Here is a 21576-nt window from a genome sequence, read left to right as displayed (position 1 = left end):
AATGGTTGCTCCGACTATACAATCCGCAAAGCTATCACTCAAACCATGAAGAAGGACCCTCTTGAGGAGCCTTTCAAAACCATCACTTTACCCTACATTGCTGGGATCACAAAAAAGATCTCCAAAATCTTGAATAAACACAAGATCCAGGTCCGTTTCAACACATTACATAAAATCCGTGATCTGGTTCCGTCTGTAAAAGATGTGATTCCGGACATACAGTACCCTGGCGTCTACAAACTAAGTTGCCTCTGTGGTAGTAGTTACATTGGAGAAACCAAACGCCATGTCTCGGACCGCATTCGTGAACACAAAGCAGACCTTAAACACGGTAGGACCAACACCTCGGCCATGGCAGATCACTGTTATAATTCAGTAGGCTCACATGCCATTGACTTCTCCAAGACGGAGGTTCTTTGTAAGCCATCTGGCTACCATGAGAGATTCGTTCATGAGGCTATCCACATATACAAGCACAGAGACAATTTCAACCGAGAAGATGGATTCTGGCTTAGCAATCATTGGAACGATTTGATAAACCATTTCAGGTCTTAATTGATTGTTCACGCTTACGGTGGCTTTCAAACAGCATACATTAAATTTTCGTCTCCCCCCTCCTCTTTTCAGAACATAGATGGACTAGTCCTTCTAAATAAACTGCCAAATCGCTGCCCGTGGTGCTAACAATTTTTTTTTTATAAATAAGTAAAACGTTTAAAAATAAATAAATGCGAACCGCCACTTCTTTCAAATGTTTCTTGCCGTTGGTTTTTCACACCTGATGATGACCGTTTGTGTTATGGTCGAAACGTCGTGAGAATTTTTATTGTTTTATATATTGTGTTATTTTATTGTTTCCCTTCAACGTGACTTTACCGAAAGAGCTAAGAATATGAATTACTGCAGTCACGAAAGCTTTAAATCAAAAACCTATTATTATGTTTTGGTGATGATGGCGATGCTGATGAGACACTGCAAGTCAAAACCAGTGTCAGTGTTGTCGCTAGCGCTGAACCAATGCTGATGACGATGACGATGCTGATGACAATGATGACGATGCTGATGACGATGCTGATGAGACACTGCAAGTCAAAACCAGTGTCAGCGTTGTCGCTAGCGCTGAACCAATGATGACGATGATGACGATGCTGATGACGATGCTGATGAGACACTGCAAGTCAAAACCAGTGCCAGTGTTGTCGCTAGCGCTGAGCCAACGCTGACGATGATGACGATGCTGATGACGATGATGGAGATGCTGATGACGATGCTGATGAGGCACTGCAAGTCAAATCCCGTGCCAGCGTTGTCGCCAGTGGCCAAGCCGATTGACCTCGCCTCGTGTCTGGCTGTTGGCTCGTTGTCTGAGGAGGTGGCGGTGGTCTCGGTGGTGGTGGTGGCGGTGGTGGTGGTGGCGGTGGCTGGGGTAGCAGGAGACAGCATCAGGCGGCACAGCATCAACCCCCACAGCATCAACCCAACAGCATCCTCAGCCACCAGCACTCCACCTCGCACCAGGCGGTCCTGGGCACTCATCAGCAGCACGGAGGTGAGGCACGCGATGGGGGAAGGAGGTGGTGATGGTGGCGGTGGTGGTGGTGGTGATGGTGGTGGTGGTGATGGTGGTGGTGGTGGTGGCGGTGGTGGTGATGGTGGCGGTGGTGGTGGTGGTGGTGATGGTGCTGATGGTGGTGGTGATGGTGGTGATGATGGTGGTGGTGATGGTGGCGGTGGTGGTGATGGTGGTGGAGGTGGTGGTGATGGTGGTGATGATGGTGGTGGTAGTAGTGGTGGTGGTGGTGGTGGCGGTGGTGGTGGTGATGGTGGTGATGGAGGTGGTGGTGATGGTGGTGATGATGGTGGTGGTAGTAGTGGTGGTGGTGGTGATGGTGGTGGTGGTGATGGTGGTGGTGGCGATGGTGGTGGTGGTGGCGATGGTGGTGGTGACTTTCACATTGAAGTCTATAGGAGTCTATGAGAGACTTTAACATTGAAGTCTATGGGAGGATTTAACATTGAAGTCTAAGGGAGGATTTAACATTGAAGTCTATGGGAAGATTTAACATTGAAGTCTATGGGTGACTTTAACATTGAAGTCTATGGGAATATTTAACATTGAAGTCTATGGGAAGATTTAACATTGAAGTCTATGGGAAGATTTAACATTGAAGTCTATGGGAGGATTTAACATTGAAGTCTATGGGAGACTTTAACCTTGAAGTCTATGGGAGACTTTAACATTGAAGTCTATGGGAGACTTTAACATTGAAGTCTATGGAAATATTTAACATTGAAGTCTATGGGAAGATTTAACATTGAAGTATATGGGAAGATTTAACATTGAAGTCTATGGGAAGATTTAACATTGAAGTCTATGGGAGGATTTAACCTTGACGTCTATGGGAAGATTTAACATTGAAGTCTATGGGAAGATTTAACATTGAAGTCTATGGGAGGATTTAACCTTGACGTCTATGGGAAGATTTAACATTGAAGTCTATGGGAAGATTTAACATTGAAGTCTATGGGAATATTTAACATTGAAGTCTATGGGAGACTTTAACATTGACGTCTATGGGAAGATTTAACATTGAAGTCTATGGGAAGATTTAACATTGGAGTCTATGGGAAGATTTAACATTGAAGTCTATGGGAAGATTTAACATTGAAGTCTATGGGAAGATTTAACATTTAAGTCTTTGGGAAGATTTAACATTGAAGTCTATGGGTGACTTTAACCTTGAAGTCTATGGGAAGATTTAACATTGAAGTCTATGGGAAGATTTAACATTGAAGTCTATGGGAAGATTTAACATTGAAGTCTATGGGTGACTTTAACATTGAAGTCTATGGGAATATTTAACATTGAAGTCCATGGGAAGATTTAACCTTGACGTCTATGGGAAGATTTAACATTGAAGTCTATGGGAAGATTTAACCTTGACGTCTATGGGAGACTTTAACCTTGAAGTCTATGGGAGACTTTAACATTGAAGTCTATGGGAGACTTTAACATTGAAGTTTATGGGAAGATTAAACCTTGACGTCTATGGGAAGATTTAACATTGAAGTCTATGGGAAGATTTAACCTTGAAGTCTATGGGAATATTTAACATTGAAGTCTATGGGAAGATTTAACCTTGACGTCTATGGGAAGATTTAACATTGAAGTGTATGGGAAGATTTAACCTTGAAGTCTATGGGAAGATTTAACATTGAAGTCTATGGGTGACTTTAACATTGAAGTCTATGGGAATATTTAACATTGAAGTCTATGGGTGACTTTAACATTGAAGTCTATGGGAATATTTAACATTGAAGTCTATGGGAGGATTTAACATTGAAGTCTATGGGAATATTTAACATTGAAGTCTATGAGAATATTTAACATTGAAGTCTATGGGAAGATTTAACATTGAAGTCTATGGGAAGATTTAACATTGAAGTCTATGGGAAGATTTAACATTGAAGTCTATGGGTAACTTTAACATTGAAGTCTATGGGAATATTTAACATTGAAGTCTATGGGAGACTTTAACATTAAAGTCTATGGGAATATTTAACATTGAAGTCTATGGGAAGATTTAACATTGAAGTCTATGGGAAGATTTAACATTGAAGTCTATGGGAAGAATTAACATTGAAGTCTATGGGAATATTTAACATTGAAGTCTATGGGAAGATTTAACATTGAAGTCTATGGGAAGATTTAACATTGAAGTCTATGGGAAGATTTAACATTGAAGTCTATGGGTGACTTTAACATTGAAGTATATGGGAATATTTAACTTTGAAGTCTATGGGAGACTTTAACATTGAAGTCTATGGGAATATTTAACATTGAAGTCTATGGGAAGATTTAACATTGAATTCTATGGGAAGATTTAACATTGAAGTCTATGGGTGCCTTTAACATTGAAGTCTATGGGAATATTTAACATTGAAGTCTATGGGAGACTTTAACATTGAAGTCTATGGGAGGATTTAACATTGAAGTCTATGGGAAGATTTAACCTTGAAGTCTATGGGAAGATTTAACATTTAAGTCTATGGGAAGATTTAACATTGAAGTCTATGGGAAGATTTAACATTGAAGTCTATGGGAATATTTAACATTGAAGTCTATGGGAAGATTTAACATTGAAGTCTATGGGAGGATTTAACCTTGGAGTCTATGGGAAGATTTAACATTGAAGTCTATGGGAGGATTTAACATTGAAGTCTATGGGTGACTTTAACATTGAAGTCTATGGGAGGATTTAACATTGAAGTCTATGGGAAGATTTAACATTGAAGTCTATGGGAAGATTTAACACTGAAGTCTATTGAAGAGGGATCAGCGTGTAACTGGGGGACTATCACGATGTTAGTGTGAGGGATCAGCGTGTAACTGGGGGACTATCACGATGTTAGTGTGAGGGATCAGCGTGTAACTGGGGGACTATCACAATGTTAGTGTGAGGGATCAGCGTGTAACTGGGGGACTATCACGATGTTAGTGTGAGGGATCAGCGTGTAACTGGGGGACTATCACGATGTTGGTGTGAGGGATCAGCATGTAACTGGGGGACTATCACGATGTTAGTGTGAGGGATCAGCGTGTAACTGGGGGACTATCACGATGTTAGTGTGAGGGATCAGCATGTAACTGGGGGACTATCACGATGTTAGTGTGAGGGATCAGAATGTAACTGGGGGACTATCACGATGTTGGTGTGAGGGATCAGCGTGTAACTGGGGGACTATCACGATGTTAGAGTGAGGGATCAGCATGTAACTGGGGGACTATCACGATGCTAGTGTGAGGGATCAGCGTGTAACTGGGGGACTATCACGATGTTGGTGTGAGGGATCAGCGTGTAACTGGGGGACTATCACGATGTTAGTGTGAGGGATCAGCGTGTAACTGGGGGACTATCACGATGTTGGTGTGAGGGATCAGCACCACGGAGAGCGAAGAGCTTTGTTCAGACGGACGAGTCCATCTATGTTCGGAACGGAGGAGGGGGGAGAATCAGCAACGGAGTGCTGCTCTGTCCTGTGTTGCGTTCTAACTATGATATAAACTAGACTACTACACATTACAATATTATACCTTCCAATCTAAACTACATTGTATAATATCGTATCCATAGACAAACCCCACCCTTGAATTGTACAATGCGTTACTATACACTGCCCTATACTTTAGACTATAAAATATTAGACTTGTAGTATTACACTATGTATTATTCTATTAACCCTACTGTATACCACACTGCTGTATATTCACTATACAATTACCGTACTATATATTGCCTTATGAATTATGTTAAACATTGCACTGTTATACTATTTATTATTATACAAATGCTATAAACTATACCATTGACCGTCATGTGATAGGTACTAAGAGGCAGTGCCAGCGAATGGACTGCGGTCTGAAAGTCACCGTAAAATAACAATCAATCAAGAACCGAAATGGTTTATAACGTCTTTCCAATGGTTACTTAGCCAGAATCCATCTTCTCGGTTGAAATTGTCTCTGTGCTTGTATATGTGGATAGCCTCATGAACGAATCTCTCATGGTAGCCGGATGGCTTGCAGATAACCTCCGTCTTGGAGAAGTCAATGTCATGTGAGCCCACTGAATTATAACAGTGATCTGCCACGGCCGAGGTGTTGGGCCTACCGTGTTTAAGGTCTGCTTTGTGTCCACGGATGCGGTCCGAGATATGTCGTTTGGTTTCTCCAATGTAACTACTACCACAGAGGCAACTTAGTTTGTAGACGCCGGGGTACTGTATGTCTGGAACAGCATCTTTTACAGACGGAACCAGATCACGGATTTTATGTACTGTGTTTAAATCGGACCTGGATCTTGTGTTTATTCAGGATTTTGGAGATCGTTTTAGTGACCGCTGCAATGTAGGGTAAGGTGATGGTTTTGAGTGGCTCCTCAAGAGGATCCTTCTTCATGACTGGAGTGATGGCTTTGCGGATTGTGTAGTCGGAGTAACCATTAGCCCTGAGAGCTTGGTCTACGTGCTTGAGTTCACTAGCAATGTGTTCCTGGTCGGAAATGCATTGGGCTCTATGGTATAGAGTCTTGATGAGGGAACTCTTCCGGGATGGATGGCGGTGGGAATCCGGTTTTAAGTAAGCATCCGTATGGGTAGCTTTCCTGTAGACAGAGTGGCTCATTGAACCATCAGGTCTCCTTTTAATTAGGACATTCAAGAAGGGTAGCTTGCCATCTTTTTCGACTTCCATGGTAAATCTGATGGCTGGGTGTATGGAATTGATGTGGTCGAGGAATTGGTCTAGAGCAGGCCGGCCATGTGGCCAGATGACAAAAGTGTCATCCACGTACCTCTTCCATAAGGTCGGGCGTAGAGTGGCAGTCTGTATGGCGTCAGTCTCAAATTTCTCCATGAATACGTTGGCTACAACTGGAGATAGGGGGGAGCCCATTGGGGTGCCCTCAGTTTGTTTGTAGAAAGTTCCATTCCAGGTGAAGTATGTGTTTGTTAAGCAATGTCTCACCAGGGGGGGTACATCAGTATGCAGTGCTTGATTAACCAAGTCTTCAATGATTGCGATGGTGTCAGGTACCGGGACTTTGGTGAACAAGGACACCACATCAAAACTGACAAGCAGGTCGTCTGGGGACAGGGAAATACCCTTGATTGTCGATACCAGGTGAGCAGAGTTTAGTACCGCAGAGGTGGTTTTTCCAGTGAAAGGCCGCAGGATTTCAGACAGAAAACGAGCCAGTTTGTAGGTGGGGGAGTTGATAGTAGAGACGATGGGACGAAGGGGTGTATCTTCTTTAAGTATCTTTGGAAGGCCATATAATCTTGGTGGCCTGGCCGCAGAAGGTTTCAGTGAGAACTGTTTGGTTTGATCAGTTAATGCTGTTGAATCAGAAATTATTTTGTTGGTTTTAGTAACGAGGCTGTTGGTGGGGTCTCTTCTTATTTTTTGTATAGCTACCATCGTCGAGTAATTATTTAATTTTGTTGTTATATTCTATTTTGTCCATGATGTATAGTGTAGTCGTGTATAGTGTAGTAGTGTATAGTGTAGTAGTGTATAGTGTAGTAGTGTATAGTGTAGTGTATAGTGTAGTAGTGTGTAGTGTAGGAGTGTATAGTGTAGTAGTGTATAGTGTAGTAGTGTATACTGTATTAGTGTATAGTGTAGTAGTGTATAATGTAGTAGTGTATAGTGTAGTAGTGTATAGTGTAGTAGTGTATAGTAGTGTAGTGTATAGTGTAGTAGTGTATAGTAGTGTAGTGTATAGTGTAGTGTATCGTGTTTGGTTTACCCCGTATTCTTGTACAGGAAAATTCGGTTCTGAAGTCCATATGGTCTACGGCTGCTTCAATACGGGAAACAGAATATAAACTTGCGTCAATTCATTTGTGTTTCTCTCCTACGTGATGGTGACTTTGTAGGATGAGCGTTCATCGTTATAAGGGGCACGGGGTGATCAACAAGGTCTGAGTTGGTCTGTAATAATGTGCAGCAACTGATAAGGGGCTTGGTAGATTCGCTTCACGTTTGGCGAGTCGCTGGCCTCATATCTGGATGTCGCCTGATGAAGCTGCTTGTAATTACTGGCGAAACGTCGTACTCAGATGGGAAATGTTGTGGCTTGGCTCTCCAGCACACCGGTGTGCTGTACTAGTATATTACACTATACACTACACTACTATACACTACACTATACTACTATACACTACTATACACTACACTACTATACACTTAACTATAAATTACACTATACACTACACTACTATACACTACACTACTAAACACTACACTATACATTACACTATACACTACACTACAATACACTACACTATACTACTATACACTACACTACTATACACTACACTACTATACACTACACTATACTACTATACTATACACTACTATACACTACACTATACACTACTATACACTACACTATACTACACTATACACTACTATACACTACACTACTATACACTACACTATACTACTATACACTACACTACTATACACTACACTATACTACTATATACTACACTATACTACACTACACTAAACTACTATACACTACACTACTATACACTACACTATACACTACACTATACACTACTATACACTATACACTACACACTACACTATACACTACACTATACATTACTATACACTATACACTACTATACACTACACTATACTACTATACACTACACTATACACTACACTATACACTACTATACACTATACACTACACACTACACTATACACTACACTATACATTACTATACACTATACACTACTATACACTACACTATACTACTATACACTACACTATACACTACACTATACACTACACTATACACTACTCGACACTATACACTACACTATACATTACTATACACTATACACTCCACTATACACTACACTATACTACACTATACACTACCCTACACTACACTATACACTATACTATATATTACACTATACTACACTATACACTCCACTGTACACTACACTATACTACACTATACACTACACACTAGTGCTGTTGTAGTGACGAATTGGCCACGTTCTGTTTACGTGACAACCCTTATGAGTTGGGTGGTGGCGAGTTTTAACGACACTTTTAGATATTTATACGCGATCTAACCACAGAAAAAACTTTTATGGATGATATTGCTCGCGAAAGCCGACTCCGTGTGAAACTCTAAGGGTATCCTGGGAAGCTTGGAGTCACGAAAACGAAATGAATGAATAAATGATGCGTGTTCACAACCCGTGTGTGGAGTTCAGCCTCAGTTATTTAACTCAGCGGCGGTCGTTCGTGTGTGTGTGTGTGTGTCTGTGCGTGTGTGTGGGTATTGTGTGTATGTGTGTGAGTGTCTGGGTGTGTCTGTGTATGAGTGTCTCTGCTCACGCTCATTAAGGACCTTCATGATGGTGAGCGGGCCCGGGTAAAACTACGTGGCCGGGAGTCGGAGCCATTCCCTGTTCACCTTGGGGTGCGACAGGGATGTCCTCTGGCTCCCACATTATTTAACATCTATTTTGACCACGTAGTTCATGAAGCCTTCAATAGCTGTACCGAGGGAATTTCCATCTGGTAAAGATATAATGGGAGGCTGATCGGTGCCCGGGTGCGGTCAAGGGATGGCTCCCTATTGCTCAACCACGTTATGTATGCCGATGATTTGGTAATGGTTGCTCATTCAGAGGAGGAGTTGGAGACGCTGCTGCTGAGACTGGAGCGTGCCACTAAGAGATGGGGCCTTACCATCAGCCCCACCAAAACTAAGCACCTGCCTGGGTATTTTGTACCATCGGACACTCCACCCCCACAACTCCCAATCGGTGATGGGGCAGTTGTGGAGAGAGTGGAGAGTTTTCCATACCTGGGCAGTGTGCTTATGACCGGCTCCAGTTTAACAGCAGAGGTCTCACTCCGAATCAGTCGAGCGGCATTTTCTTTTCATCGGTTGCGTAACGCTGTGTGGAAGCTACCTGGTCTGTCGCTCCGCACGAAGCTTCGGGTCTTCTCGGCCACGGTCATTCCCTCCGTTCTCTACGCTTGCGAAACGTGGACCCCTCCAATGGAACATCTTCGCCGGTAAGAAACATTTAGGCTGGCCTGCCTACGATCCATCCTGGGTTTAGCCAGGCTGGATTGTGAGGAGCCCACAAATCCTTGAAAGATCTGGGCACGGTCCCATCGGTGAGCTCCTCCGGCAGGCAAGGCTGCGATGGCTGGGTCATGTAGCCGACATGCCCAGCCACCGCATGCCGAAACAGCTTTTGTTCGGCCGGATCGAGGGGGCTAAGCGGGCGCGGCACGGGCTAGCAAAGAGATGGAGTGACGTGGTACAGGAGGACGTGGAGCTGAGTGGACTTGCCGATGACTGGTACCAGCGGTGTCAAGATCGGCCTCTGTGGAGGAGGCTCGTGAAGGACGCTGCTGGGTAGTTGGAGTAAGTCGCCCTCCAACAACAACGGAGGGCGGAGGAGCGACGCTCACAATAACAAGCGGAGTGCCGGGTGGATAAAGCACAGCAGGTTGGCACAGTAGGGGGCACAGGTGGTGCATCAGCCACTCATCTCAGTCATCTCAGCCAGTCGACCCGTGGCACCTGCTGGGTCTGCCCCATGACCTCCTGCCAGCAGGCGTTCGACACTTCACGTGGCCTCAAGGTGCACATGGCCTGGCACAAGCATCGTGGTGACGTCACCACCACTTAGTGGCGAATGGCGGTTGTTGTTGTTGTGTGTCTGTGTGAGTGTGTGTGTCTATGTGAGTGTGTGTCTATGTGAGTGTGTGTGTCTATGTGAGTGAGTGTCTGTGTGTGTCTACGTGAGTGTCTGTGTCTATGTGTGTGTCTGGTCCGGCAAAACAACCCCCTACCTCATATTCTGCAGTCACGAAAGCTTTAAATCAAAACCCCCTACCTCCTCGCGGTGCGGGATGGGCAACTCTGTCGTGGACAGCGTTGTGGGGGGGAGGCCCAATTTTGATTGGTTCCTCCCCTCATGGCATATGTGTCCACCACAGGGGCTAAACAGGGGCTCTGGACGGGTGCGAGGGGCTGGTAACCCCTCCACCTTCAATTAATTACCACTAAACCACGAGTTAAACTGAAATATGTAACTAATAAGCTTGTGCCGGAGGCCCCGGGGGGCCAGGCGTCTATGATGTCTCCTGGCCAAACCCCAATTGGCGGAGCCAGGAGATTGAATCTCTACCCTCGGAGCCCCTCCAGAAACAACGAAAAGCCACTACGGGTGGCAACGTGGAATGTTCAAACGCTCACTGCGGAGGAGAGGCAGCCACTCCTCTGTCGGGAGCTGGACTGGTACCGCCTGGATCTGTGTGGCATTCAGGAGGTCCGGTGGACCGGCTCTGGCTCCTGCCACCATGAGGGGTGGACAGTCCTCTACTCGGGGCAGCAGACTGCCAAACAACAGGGTGTGGCAATTCTTTTGAACAAAAGAATGAAGGGGGCGTGGGAGCGTGGCGGTGAGGTGTGGGAAGCTGTAAGTCCCAGGCTACTTTGGGCTGGCCTTCCCATCAACCGGAGGCGAGGAATGGTGGTCGTGGTTACTTATGCCCCCACCGAAGATGAACATCCGTGGAGGGATGCAGGCAAAGCCGATGAGTCAGATGCCTTCTATGACCTCCTGTCACAGGTGCTGGCTAAAGTGGCCCCTCGGGATAGAGTCATCATGTTGGGTGACTTCAATGCCCGAATTGGTCATGATACTGGCACCTGGTCTGGAGTGATTGGAGTGCATGGGCCAGATCAGCTCAATAACAACGGTAGGAGGCTGCTAGATTTTTGTACAGCCCATGGGCTTGTAATTACCAACACGCTGTTCCGGCATCGGCGCATCCACACAACATCATGGATGCATGCCGGGTCCAAGCAAGAACATCTGCTGGACTACATAGTGATGAACCAGCGGATGCGAGCCCATGTCCTTGACACCAGGACCTACCGTGGAGCTGATCTGCCCTCTGACCATCGACTAGTCATCTGTAAGATGTGCCTGCCATTCTTCCACTCCGGTGGTGGGTGTGCACCCAGGACCCCATTCCAACCTAAAGTGGCCTGGTCTCAGTTATCTGATGAAAGTTGCAAGCGAGAATTTCATCATCGCTTGCGGCTGGGATTGGCATCGTCCCTGACTCCTCCTGATGTCGAGGGTAAATGGGCGAGGTTTAGGACTGTGACTCATGCAGCTGCAATGGCTGCTTTGGGTACGCGGTCCAGACCTCCCCAGAGACCCTGACTGACAGAGGAGGTGTTCAGGATGGTTGAGAAAAAGCGACAGGCCCACTGTCATCGGCTACAGAATCCCACGTCAGAGAATGAGGAGGCTTACCGCAGCCTTCGCTAGGAGGTTCGGAGAGCCGTGAGGCGCTGCAAGGATGGGTGGTGGTCGCGGGTTGCTGAGGAGATGGAGTCTGCCTCAGTGGCCCGTGATCACAAATCTCTATTTAACTCCATCAAAAAAGTAATCTGCAGCACCACACCTATTGCCATCATTAGGGGAAAAAACAGTGACCCAATCTCCGACCCCCAGGAACAGGTTTGCAGATTTGCTGAGCATTTCTGTGAGGTCCTGGGGGAGGGAAAATCCCTCAGCCAGGAAAACATCGTGGCACAAAGTGAGGATGACCCTGCTGAGGCTGCGGTGCCTCAAATATTGGAAGAAGTCACCCCCTGTGAGTGGCTGGCTGAGGTGCCATCTGTTGAGGAAGTACTGAAGGCGATCCGGAGTCTGAGACCAGGAAAGGCAGCGGGCAGATATGATCTTCCAAGCGAAATGCTGAGGGAGGGCGGCGTTTGTGCACAGACTGCCCTATATGACATCATAACAACAGTCTGGACCACTGGACGGGTTCCGCAGGATTGGAAGGATGCCCTGGTGGTCCCCCTTTTTAAGAAGGGGGACCGCACAGACTGTAACAACTACAGGGGCACCTCACTCCTCAGTGTGCTGGGAAAGGTCCTGGCAAGGATTATTCAACATCGCCTTGCCAGGCACGCTGAGGAGAGGCTTGCGGAGCCCCAATGCGGTTTCAGGAAAGGGCGGTCCTGCACAGATGCCATATTTTCTGTCCGTCTGCTACAGCAGAGGTGTAGGGAATTCCAACAAGACCTACATCTCTGCTTTATTGACCTGGTCAAGGCCTATGATACCATCAATAGGCCTGGGCTCTGGGTTGTTCTTCGTGCTTTTGGAGTACCTGACCCTCTGCTCACGATCATTAAGGACCTTCATGATGGTGAGCGGGCCCGGGTAAAACTACGTGGCCGGGAGTCAGAGCCATTCCCTGTTAACCTTGGGGTGCGACAGGGATGTCCTCTGGCTCCCACATTATTTAACATCTATTTTGACCACGTATTTCGTGAAGCCTTCAATAGCTGTACCGGGGGAATCTCCATATGGTACAGATATAATGGGAGGCTGATCGACGCCCGGGTGCGGTCAAGGGATGGCTTCCTATTGCTCAACCACGTTATGTATGCTGATGATTTGGTAATAGCTGCACATTTGGAGGAGGAGTTGGAGACGCTGCTGCTGAGACTGGAGCGTGCCACTAAGAGGTGGGCCTTACTATCAGCCCCACCAAAACTAAGCACCTGCCTTGGTATATTTTTTACCATCGGACACTCTACCCCCACAACTCCCAATCGGTGATGGGGCAGTTGTGGAGAGAGTGGAGAGTTTCCCATACCTGGGCAGTGTGCTTATGACCGGCTCCAGTTTAACAGCAGAGGTCTCACTCCGAATCAGTCGAGCGGCAATATCTTTTCATCGGTTGCATAACGCTGTGTGGAAGCTACCTTGTCTGTCGCTCCGCACTAAGCTTCAGGTCTTCTCGGCCACCGTCATTCCCTCCCTTCTCTACGCTTGCGAAACGTGAACCCCCCTAATGGAACATCTTCGCCGGTTAGAAACTTTTAGGCTGGCCTGCCTACGATCCATCCTGGGTTTAACCAGACTGGATTGTGTGAGGAGCTCACAAATCCTTGAAAGATCTGGGCAGGGTCCCATCGGTGAGCTCCTCCGGCAGGCAAGGCTGCGATGGCTGGGTCATGTAGCCCGCATGCCCAGCCACCGCATGCCGAAATAGCTTTTGTTTGGCCGGATTGAGGGGGCTAAGCGGGCGCGGCACGGGCTAGAGAAGAGATGGAGTGATGTGGTACAGGAGGACGTGGAGCTGAGTGGACTTGCCGATGACTGGTACCAGCGGTGTCAAGATCGGCCTCTGTGGAGGAGGCTCGTGAAGGATGCTACTGGGCAGTTGGAGGCAGTCGCCCTCCAACATCAACGGAGGGCGGAGGAGCGACGCTCACAACAACGAGCGGAGCGCCGGGTGGCTAAAGCACAGCAGGTTGGCACAGTAGGGGGCACAGGTGGTGCATCAGCCAGTCATCTCAGTCAGTCGACCCGTGGCACCTGGGTCTGCCCCGTGACCTCCTGCCAGCGGGCGTTCGACACTTCACGTGGCCTCACGGTGCACATAGCCTGGCACAAGCGTCGTGGTGACGTCACCGCCACTTAGTGGCGAATGGCGGTTGTTGTTGTATGTGCGTGTATTATAGGGAGTAATTTAGTCTTTGTGTTGGTCTCCATTTGCCTAACTATCTCTGTGAGTCTCTCTGTAAGTCTCTCTCTGAGTCTCTCTCTGTGAGTCTCTTTCTGTGAGTCTCTCTGTGAGTCTCTCTCTGTGTGTCTCTTTGTGAGTCTCTCTGTGCGTCTCTCTCTGAGTCTCTCTGTGAGTCTCTCTGTGAGTCTCTCTCTCTCTGTGTCTCTTTGTGAGTCTCTCTGTGATACTCTCTCTGCGTCTCTCTGTGAGTCTCTCTGTGAGTCTCTCTCTGTGAGTCTCTCTCTGAGTCTCTCTGTGAGTCTCTCTGTGAGTCTCTCTCTGTGAGTATCTCTGTGAGTCTCTCTCTGTGAGTCTCTCTGTGAGTCTCTCTCTGTGAGTCTCTCTGTGAGTCTCTCTCTGAGTCTCTCTGTGAGTTTCTCTCTGTGAGTCTCTCTGTGAGTCTCTCTCTGTGAGCCTCTCTGTGAGTCTCTCTGTGAGACTCTCTCTGCGTCTCTCTGTGAGTCTCTCTGTGAGTCTCTCTCTGTGTGTCTCTTTGTGAGTCTCTCTGTGCGTCTCTCTCTGAGTCTCTCTGTGAGTCTCTCTGTGAGTCTCTCTGTGAGTCTCTCTCTGTGAGTCTCTCTGTGAGTCTCTCTGTGTGAGTCTCTCTCTGTGAGTCTCTCTGTGAGTCTCTCTCTGTGAGTCTCTCTGTGAGTCTCTCTCTGTGAGTTTCTCTGTGAGTCTCTCTATGTGTGTCTCTCTGTGAGTCTCTCTGTGTGAGTCTCTCTGTGAGTCTCTCTGTGAGTCTCTTTGTGAGTCTCTCTCTGTGAGTCTCTCTCTGTGAGTCTCTCTGTGAGTCTCTCTCTGTGAGTATCTCTGTGAGTCTCTCTCTGTGAGTCTCTCTGTGAGTCTCTCTCTGTGAGTTTCTCTGTGAGTCTCTCTATGTGAGTCTCTCTGTGAGTCTCTCTGTGTGAGTCTCTCTCTGAGTCTCTCTGTGAGTCTCTCTCTGCGTGCGTCACCGCTTTACCCTAGCGTGGCTCCGAGGTGATAATTAGCGCGCGTTGCGCTGCGGGAAACCCGGCTAAAAATACACCACTCACTCTCTACCCCCTCTCTCTCTACCTCACTCTCTACCCCCTCTCTCTCTCTCTACCTCACTCTCTACCCCCTCTCTCTCTCTACCCCCTCTCTCTCTACCCCCTCTCTCTCTCTCTCTACCCCCTCTCTCTCTACCCCCTCTCTCTACCCTCTCTCTCTACCCTCTCTCTCTACCCCCTCTCTCTACCCCCTCTCTCTACCCCCTCTCTCTACCCTCTCTCTGTACCCCCTCTCTCTACCCTCTCTCTCTACCCCCTCTCTCTACCCCCTCTCTCTACCCCTCTCTCTGTACCCCCTCTCTCTCTACCCCCTCTCTCTACCCCCTCTCTCTACCCTCTCTCTCTACCCTCTCTCTCTACCCCCTCTCTCTCTATCCCCTCTCTCTACCCCCTCTCTCTACCCTCTCTCTACCCTCTCTCTCTACCCCCTCTCCCTCTCTCTCTACCCCCTCTCTCTACCCCCTCTCTCTCTACCCCCTCTCTCTCTCTACCCCCTCTCACTCTCTACCCCCTCTCTCTCTCTACCCCCTCTCTCTCTACCCCCTCTCTCTCTCTACCCCCTCTCTCTCTACCCCCTCTCACTCTCTACCCCCTCTCTCTACCCCCTCTCTCTCTACCCCCTCTCTCTCTCTACCCCCTCTCTCTCTCTACCCCCCTCTCTCTCTCTACCCCCTCTCTCTCTACCCTCTCTCTCTCTACCCTCTCTCTCTCTACCCTCTCTCTCTCTCTACCCCCCTCTCTCTACCCCCTCTCTCTACCCCCTCTCTCTCTACCCCTCTCTCTCTCTACCCCCTCTCTCTACCCCCTCTCTCTCTACCCCCTCTCTCTCTACCCCCTCTCTCTCTACCCCCTCTCTCTCTCTCTACCCCCTCTCTCTCTACCCCCTCTCTCTACCCCCTCTCTCTCTACCCCCCTCTCTACCCCTCTCTCTACCCCCTCTCTCTACCCCCTCTCTCTCTACCCCCTCTCTCTCTCTCTCTACACCCTCTCTACCCCCTCTCTCTCTACCCCCTCTCTCTCTCTCTACACCCTCTCTACCCCCTCTCTCTCTACCCCCTCTCTCTCTCTCTACCCCCTCTCTCTCTACCCCCTCTCTCTACCCCCTCTCTCTCTACCCCCCTCTCTACCCCTCTCTCTACCCCCTCTCTCTACCCCCTCTCTCTCTACCCCCTCTCTCTCTCTCTCTACACCCTCTCTACCCCCTCTCTCTCTACCCCCTCTCTCTCTCTCTACACCCTCTCTACCCCCTCTCTCTCTACCCCCTCTCTCTCTCTCTACCCCCTCTCTCTACCCCCTCTCTCTACCCCCTCTCTCTCTACCCCCCTCTCTACCCCTCTCTCTACCCCCTCTCTCTACCCCCTCTCTCTCTACCCCCTCTCTCTCTCTACACCCTCTCTACCCCCTCTCTCTCTACCCCCTCTCTCTCTCTCTACACCCTCTCTACCCCCTCTCTCTCTACCCCCTCTCTCTCTCTATCCCCTCTCTCTCTACCCCCCCTCTCTCTCTCTCTACCCCCTCTCTCTCTACCCCCTCTCTCTACCCCCTCTCTCTCTACCCCCTCTCTCTCTCTCTCTACCCCCTCTCTCTCTACCCCCTCTCTCTCTACCCCCTCTCTCTCTCTCTCTACACCCTCTCTACCCCCTCTCTCTCTACCCCCTCTCTCTCTCTCTACACCCTCTCTACCCCCTCTCTCTCTACCCCCTCTCTCTCTCTCTACACCCTCTCTACCCCCTCTCTCTCTACCCTCTCTCTCTCTACCCCCTCTCTCCCCCCCCCTCTCTCCCTCTTCTGCCTCGACATATCTCTGCAACCCGCCGTGTTATTAGAATCTTGGCGTGTGCGTAATGCACGGACAAAGCTCCCCCAGGTAGCCTCTAGCAGGCGCCAGGGGCAAGTGCTGTTAGCTGGCGAGTAGCAGCAGCAGTGTCTATGTACTACAAACACCACACACAGACAAAGCTCCCCCAGGTAGCCTCTAGCAGGGCTGTAGGGGCAAGTGCGGTTAGCTAGCGAGTAGCAGCAGCAGTGTCTATGTACTACACACACCACACACAGACAAAGCTCCCCCAGGTAGCCTCTAGCAGGGCTGTAGGGGCAAGTGCTGTTAGCTAGCGAGTAGCAGCAGCAGTGTCTATGTACAACACACACCACACACAGACAAAGCTCCCCCAGGTAGCCTCTAGCAGGCTGTAGGGGCAAGTGCTGTTAGTAGCGAGTAGCAGCAGCAGTGTCTATGTAATACACACACCACACACAGACAAAGCTCCCCCAGGTAGCCTCTAGCAGGGCTGCAGGGGCAAGTGCTGTTAGCTAGCGAGTAGCAGCAGCAGTGTCTATGTACTACACACACCACACACAGACAAAGCTCCCCCAGGTAGCCTCTAGCAGGGCTGCAGGGGCAAGTGCTGTTAGCTAGCGAGTAGCAACAGCAGTGTCTATGTACTACACACACCACACACAGACAAAGCTACCCCGTGTAGCCTCTAGCAGGCGCCAGGGGCAAGTGCTGTTAGCTAGCAGCACCGCCTATGAAGGCACCACGCCCGGCCGTCTTTGTATCCCAGCCCCCGGTTCTGATGATTACTGCACACCGCAACAGGTACTCAGTTAAGGCTGAGTCGACCTATAGGGGTGGGAGGTCCCAGGACCGGTTCAGATAATCACCGTCATACGATGACACCCAGACCCAGGGCTAGAACCCAGACTCGCAGTGTCTGTGACACAGCCACTGTGAACCCCCTGAGAGAGAGACACCCAGACCCAGGGCTTGAACCCAGACTCTCAGTGTCTCTGACACGGCCATTGTGAACTCCTTGAGAGAGAGAGACACCCAGACCCAGGGCTTGAACCCAGACTCTCAGTGTCTCTGACACGGCCATTGTGAACCCCCTGAGAGAGAGACACCCAGACCCAGGGCTAGAACCCAGACTCTCAATGTCTCTGACACGGCCATTTTGAACGCCTTGAGAGAGAGACACCCAGACCCAGGGCTAGAACCCAGACTCTCAGTGTCTCTGACACAGCCATTGTGAACCCCCTGAGAGAGACACCCAGATCCAGGGCTAGAACCCAGACTCGCAGTGTCTCTGACACGGCCATTGTGAACCCCCTGAGAGAGAGGCACCCAGACCCAGGGCTAGAACCCAGACTCTCAGTGTCTCTGACACGGCCATTGTGAACTCCTTGAGAGAGAGAGAGACACCCAGATCCAGGGCTAGAACCCAGACTCTCAATGTCTGTGACACGGCCATTGTGAACCCCCTGAGAGAGAGACACCCAGACCCAGGGCTTGAACCCAGACTCTCAGTGTCTCTGACACGGCCATTGTGAACCCCCTGAGAGAGAGACACCCAGACCCAGGGCTAGAACCCAGACTCTCAGTGTCTCTGACACGGCCATTGTGAACTCCTTGAGAGAGAGAGACACCCAGACCCAGGGCTAGAACCCAGACTCTCAGTGTCTGTGACACGGCCACTGTGAACCCCCTGAGAGAGAGACACCCAGACCCAGGGCTAGAACCCAGACTCTCAGTGTCTCTGACACGGCCATTGTGAACCCCCTGAGAGAGAGACACCCAGACCCAGGGCTAGAACCCAGACTCGCAGTGTCTCTGACACGGCCATTGTGAACCCCCTGAGAGACACCCAGACACAGGGCTTGAACCCAGCGTCTCAGTGTCTCTGACACGGCCATTGTGAACCCCCTGAGAGAGAGAGACACCCAGACCCAGGGCTTGAACCCAGACTCGCAGTGTCTCTGACACGGCCATTGTGAACCCCCTGAGAGAGAGACACCCAGACCCAGGGCTAGAACCCAGACTCTCAGTGTCTCTGACACAGCCATTGTGAACCCCCTGAGAGAGAGACACCCAGACCCAGGGCTAGAACCTAGACTCTCAATGTCTCTGACACGGCCATTATGAACGCCCTGAGAGAGAGAGAGACACCCAGACTCATGGCTAGAACCCAGACTCTCAGTGTCTCTGACACGGCCATTTTGAACGCCTTGAGAGAGAGAGAGAGAGAAACCCAGACCCAGGGCTAGAACCCAGACTCTCAGTGTCTCTGACACGGCCACTGTGAACCCCCTGAGAGAGAGAGACACCCAGACCCAGGGCTTGAACCTAGACTCTCAATGTCTCTGACACGGCCATTTTGAACGCCTTGAGAGAGAGACACCCAGACCCAGGGCTAGAACCCAGACTCTCAGTGTCTCTGACACGGCCATTGTGAACCCCCTGAGAGAGAGAGACACCCAGACCCAGGGCTTGAACCCAGACTCTCAGTGTCTGTGACACGGCCACTGTGAACCCCTGAGAGAGAGAGACACCCAGACCCAGGGCTAGAACCCAGACTCTCAGTGTCTCTGACACGGCCATTGTGAACTCCTTGAGAGAGAGAGAGACACCCAGATCCAGGGCTAGAACCCAGACTCTTAGTGTCCGTGACACGGCCACTGTGAACCCCCTGAGAGAGAGACACCCAGACCCAGGGCTAGAACCCAGACTCTCAGTGTCTCTGACACGGCCATTATGAACGCCTTGAGAGAGACACCCAGACCCAGGGCTAGAACCCAGACTCTCAGTGCCTCTGACACAGCCATTGTGAACACCCTGAGAGAGAGAGACACCCAGACCCAGGGCTAGAACCCAGACTCTTAGTGTCCGTGACACGGCCATTATGAACGCCCTGAGAGAGAGAGAGACCCAGACTCAGGACTAGAACCCAGACTCTCAGTGTCTCTGACACGCCCATTTTAAACGCCTTGAGAGAGAGAGAGACACCCAGACCCAGGGCTTGAACCTAGACTCTCAATGTCTCTGACACGGCCATTTTGAACGCCTTGAGAGAGAGACACCCAGACCCAGGGCTAGAACCCAGACACTAAGTGTCTCTGACACGGCCATTTTGAACGCCTTGAGATAGACACCCAGACCCAGGGTTAGAACGCAGCCTCTCAGTGTCTGTGACACGGCCACTGTGAACCCCTGAGAGAGACACCCAGACCCAGGGCTTGAACCCAGACTCTCAGTGTCTGTGACACGGCCATTGTGAACCCCCTGAGAGAGAGACACCCAGACCCAGGGCTAGAACCCAGACTCTCAGTGTCTCTGACACGGCCATTGTGAACTCCTTGAGAGAGAGAGAGACACCCAGATCCAGGGCTAGAACCCAGACTCTTAGTGTCCGTGACACGGCCATTGTGAACCCCCTGAGAGACACCCAGACCCAGGGCTTGAACCCAGACTCTCAGTGTCTGTGACACGGCCACTGTGAACCCCTGAGAGAGAGAGACACTCAGACCCAGGGCTAGAACCCAGACTCTCAGTGTCTCTGACACAGCAACTATGACCCCCTGAGAGACACCCAGACCCAGGGCTAGAACCCAGACTCTCAGTGTCTCTGACACGGCCATTTTGAACGCCTTGAGAGAGAGACACCCAGACCCAGGGCTAGAACCCAGACTCTCAGTGTCTCTGACACAGCCATTGTGAACCCCCTGAGAGAGACACCCAGACCCAGGGCTAGAACCCAGACTCTCAGTGTCTCTGACACAGCCATTATGAACGCCCTGAGAGAGAGAGACCCAGACCCAGGGCTAGAACCCAGACTCTCAGTGTCTCTGACACGGCCATTGTGAACCCCCTGAGAGAGAGACACCCAGACCCAGGGCTAGAACCCAGACTCTCAGTGTCTCTGACACGGCCATTGTGAACTCCCTGAGAGAGAGACCCAGACCCAGGGCTAGAACCCAGACTCTCAGTGTCTCTGACACGGCCATTGTGAACCCCCTGAGAGAGAGACACCCAGACCCAGGGCTAGAACCCAGACTCTCAGTGTCTCTGACACGGCCATTGTGAACCCCCTGAGAGAGAGACACCCAGACCCAGGGCTAGAACCCAGACTCTCAGTGTCTCTGACACGGCCATTGTGAACCCCCTGAGAGAGACACCCACACCCAGGGCTAGAACCCAGACTCTCAGTGTCTCTGACACGGCCATTGTGAACCCCCTGAGAGAGACACCCACACCCAGGGCTAGAACCCAGACTCTCAGTGTCTCTGACACGGCCATTGTGAACTCCCTGAGAGAGAGACCCAGACCCAGGGCTAGAACCCAGACTCTCAGTGTCTCTGACACGGCCATTGTGAACTCCTTGAGAGAGAGAGACACCCAGACCCAGGGCTAGAACCCAGACTCTCAGTGTCTCTGACATGGCCATTATGAACGCCTTGAGAGAGAGAGACACCCAGACCCAGGGCTAGAACCCAGACTATCTGTGTCTCTGACACGGCCATTGTGAACTCCCTGAGAGAGAGACCCAGACCCAGGGCTAGAACCCAGACTCTCAGTGTCTCTTACACGACCATTGTGAACCCCC

General features: G+C 49.8%; 1 protein-coding gene across 1 annotated transcript in view; it reads left to right on the top strand.

Moving 5' to 3' along the window:
• Positions 1 to 715: 715 nt before the first annotated feature.
• The window catches only part of LOC116958114 (uncharacterized), a 139146-nt gene continuing 118285 nt past the window's right edge, over positions 716 to 21576 (top strand). Inside the window, exon 1 of the mRNA XM_076064278.1 lies at positions 716 to 1549. The gene's annotated coding sequence lies outside the window, so the exon portion shown is untranslated. The remainder of the gene's footprint in view (positions 1550 to 21576) is intronic.

This window comes from Petromyzon marinus, unplaced genomic scaffold (genome assembly GCF_048934315.1).
Source record: "Petromyzon marinus isolate PM22_M1 ecotype Great Lakes invasive population unplaced genomic scaffold, UKy_Petmar_22M1.pri1.0 PM_Scaffold_37, whole genome shotgun sequence".
Taxonomy (NCBI): Eukaryota; Metazoa; Chordata; class Hyperoartia; order Petromyzontiformes; family Petromyzontidae; genus Petromyzon; species Petromyzon marinus.
Note: the sequence above shows the minus strand (reverse complement) of the source record. Positions and strands in the feature narration are given on the sequence as shown.